The sequence below is a fragment of the Arvicola amphibius genome, chromosome 11, assembly GCF_903992535.2.
Source record: "Arvicola amphibius chromosome 11, mArvAmp1.2, whole genome shotgun sequence".
Lineage (NCBI taxonomy): Eukaryota > Metazoa > Chordata > Mammalia > Rodentia > Cricetidae > Arvicola > Arvicola amphibius.
In genome coordinates, this window is record NC_052057.2 from 994307 (window position 1) to 998197 (window position 3891).

Here is a 3891-nt window from a genome sequence, read left to right on the forward strand (position 1 = left end):
AAATGTTCCCAATAGGCTAATCACTAGAAAGGTAGGCAGAAACCTAGTGGGTAATTTTTTTTTTTGTGTGGTGACATCCACAACAATTGAGAAAGAGTTCCTAAACCTTGCTAATGACCAAGCAAGTCCTTTCTTGAGGGGACAGCTGAGTGGCACAGTTGTCTGTCAAGCTATTTATCGTACGAGGTAAATCTACTTTCCGAAGTGTCTAGGGAACACGACTTGGAGTGTACTTTCTCCACTCTTCACCCTCAATTCCTTTTGTCCTCAGCTCCCTCATCCGCTAGTCATAGTAGCTTACCAGGGTTTGACTCATTCATAACTGGGTTTTCATTGCCTTGTGGACACATCCTTCTTGGGCTGAGCTGCTTTGCTTGGCTCTTCCTAGTTACGGCTCATCAAAGGAAAGCAAGGAAACAAGAAGCCCTGGGTGGATCTTCTCAAGTTCTCTTCTTCATCTTCCCGGGAACACTGTGTCAAAGCAGCCTCACTTCCCACTGATGACTGCCCTGAGACCGTCACTCTGCTCACCTGCTGCTCCCTGCTGCTCCCTGACTACAAGAATTCAAATGACCAGATGGCAGACTAGTTTTAATTTGGCTGAACGCTTTTGTATCCATTGGTGAGAATACACACTTCTGTTGACCAAAGAATCTCTAACCGTATGTGGGCTACAAAACTAAAAGTCCCGCTGGAAGTGTTTCCTCCCCTCCTTCACCCCAAGATCCATGCATACTTCTGATTGATGATACTGAACCATCACAAGGTCTCTGCATTCCTGTTAGGGGCCATTTCATTCAGGCCTCTTCTTTCGATTGGCACAACTAGGGTCTTTATTAAAAGTCCAGAGTTCAAGTGGTCTTTCTATATCAAAATTATCAGGGGTGCACCAGTAGGGGTGCCCTCCCAGGGCAAGTTGTCAGAGATCAACATATATGGGATCAAAGGGTGGGTCAGAACTAATAACTGAAGATGCACTTGGGCAGAGAGGGAGGGGGGGGAAACTTGGGCAGAGGGACTCAGCAGCTTCGGCAGCTTTGCAAGGTCAGTGGTTAGAACGTTAGCGATAAGCTACAGACAAGGGGGGCACTCTATGGTGCTTTTCAGACCTTGAGTCTCTAAGATTAGCACTCAATGTTTTAATTAACTTTGAGTTATGTCTCACGGTTAAACTTCAAGGCCCTGTGAGAAAGAAGAGGCCTGAAGTGTCACGAATTTACTTTAAGTCCCTGAGAAAGAAGAGGCCTGAATGAAATGGCCCCTAACACATTCCAGAAAATTGAGTCCCATCATCTCTGTGTATTTCCTCTGACTTTGCACTTCAGCTGTGTTGTGTATGTGTGCCTCTTCTGTATGTATATACACACACGCATATCACAAATATATATATATGTATATATACATGCATACGCACATATACATGTATATATATATGTATATATGACACTAGATACGTAATAGAAAACTTTTAAAGGACAAGTATTAGTTCCTCCATCAGAAGCAAATCTATAGAGCACATGAGCATAAAATCCAAACCTTGCAGAATGAAACTCACGGAACAAGTGATCATTATCAGACCTTCTCTTCAAATAAAAATGAGGCCTATCTTGAAAAACCAAGACCAGGGCTCTTAGGAACTGTAGCTTTAGGTTCAAAATATAATAAAATTTCTTCGAGTGTCAAAAATGAAGGAGCTTTCCTGAGAGAAGGTCATTTTTATTCAAAACCTTCACACATCTGAAAATGAAAATGTTCTCCTCCTTCGTTCCTTCAGCTGTCTCCAGTCTCTTTCTGTTTACTTTTCTCCTCCCCACGCTGGTTTTCTTAACTACAGCACTTCCAGCTTCGCTATCTGTAAAATGGGAGAACGCCCAATATCTCACAAGGAGACGTTGAGATGAGAGGGAGTGAATGTGTTGTGTGAGATTGTTGTGGTTGCTAGCACTATTGCAGCCTTAGTGACTTGCACAACAGAAATTTACGGCCTCACAAGTGTGAAGGCTGGGTGTCTGAGATAGTGACAGAGGGAAGGTTGGCTCCTTCAGAAAGCTCTGGGGTTTCTCACAGTTCCTTGGCTACAAACTTGATTTGGCCTGTTCCCTGTGTGTGTGTCTCTATGACCAGATGTCTATTTTCTAAAAGACATCAGCCATATTGAACTAGGAGCCTACCCTACTCCAGCATAACCTCATATAGTTACATATATAGAAACTTTAATCCCAAAGTCACACTGTATGGTACTAAGATGCTAACAGGAATTTTAAGGAGCCTCAACTCAACATATTCCATATGTAAAACACCCAGAACAACTCTTGGCATAGAGGAGGCACTATGCACATCTCTGTTCTTTATTGAGTATGTACTGCTATAGTTTGGATCACCTATATCCCTGGAGCCTCTTGTGTTTAAAGCTTGGTCCCTGGGTTGTCACACTGTGTAGGTGGGCTTACTGGAAGTTAGGTCATGTGGGGCGTACCACTAAGGGCATTCCTGGGTCTCCAGCCACTCCTACTCTCTTTCTCCCTTTACTCTCCAGCCACCTTAAGATGAGCATCTCTCTCACACATTCCTACCAGGGTGTGCTGTACCGTCATAGGCCCAAGGCAAGAAAACCAGCTGATTAGAAACTGAAATGTCTGAGACTTTGAACTAAAACAAAACCCTCATCTTATATTTATTTTCTAGAGCATTCGTATCAGTGAATCAGACATAAGTCTACTCTCCATTAAGTCATGATAATAGAGGATGATCAAAGGTCCCACCTTTCTCAGGATGTAGTAATGTGTGGGGATAAGAGATGTTGGGATACAGGATTTTCAGTAACTACAGAGAAGACTCAGTAAAATAGGACTAGCCCTTTTCCCTCAGGACGAACAAGATCGAACAGAGAGGATCCTAAGGAAACATCAGGGAAGCAATGTAGCAAAGACTGCTAGATCTCCCTGTGCCTGTTTTTTCCTCTTTGTTTGTTCATGAATAATCAGGCATGATAGTACATGTCTCTCATCTCAGCACTTAGCAGGCTGACTCAGAAGGATTACAAGTTTACAGTAGGGTATATAATAAGAACCTGATGTAAACAAATAAACAAAATACCAGCATCCTATGACATCATCCATAACCACATGACTACGCCCTGGCCAATAGGAAGTGGCATATGATTTTGGAGAATCATTTAGAGAAATCAGATGGAAGAAACATACTCTTGCTCATCCATTTCCTCTCTTGACTAGTACTTCTATGAGTTTGAGGAATTAAAAGAAGTCTGGACCCTTGATCATCATGGGGAAGAAGCATATCATACCAGAGACCTCATCCTTCTACACGGCATTGCTTTTTGTAAGAAGGAAACTTGTACTTTTGAAAGCTGTGTACTTATTGAAACTCAAACTAATACACACATTAAAGTTTACCTTAAAGGGTCATGAAAGGTGTTACGTGGGAAAGGAAAATTCTGAACAACAACAACAAAAACAGTAACATGTCATAGCTTCAACCAAAAGAGGCATAGCTTCTGACTTCAGTAGAGTAGATAAATTATTATAAAAGATCCCTAAGAAGTTAAAGGAAATCTCCAGGGGCTAGAAATGAATAAGGAACTACAACCAGAGTGTAAAAATAGTTGACACACAATGCCGCCGCTGCAAATGTTTTACTCAGCTTAGCTCATTCATTCCTCACAATCGGCCTACGAGATACTCTTTGTCCCTTCAGTTTACAGGAAGGCAAACTGACTCAAACACTGCAGAAGATAAAATGACAACATACAATGGATAGCCAGCCAGAATTCTAGATGGGACAAGAGAAAAGGATTAAGGCAAAGAGGCCCGTGAGAAGGTAAGTGTGACGGTGAAGCATTTGCTTAGCGTGCATGAAGCCCCGGGTTTATCC

General features: G+C 42.3%; 1 non-coding gene across 1 annotated transcript; it reads right to left on the reverse strand.

The window, feature by feature from the left end:
• Nucleotides 1–120, reverse strand: LOC119826931. The gene has a single exon (XR_005287498.1). It is a non-coding gene; the product is annotated as a small nucleolar RNA SNORA32 (small nucleolar RNA).
• Between the last annotated feature and the right edge of the window lie 3771 nt (nucleotides 121–3891).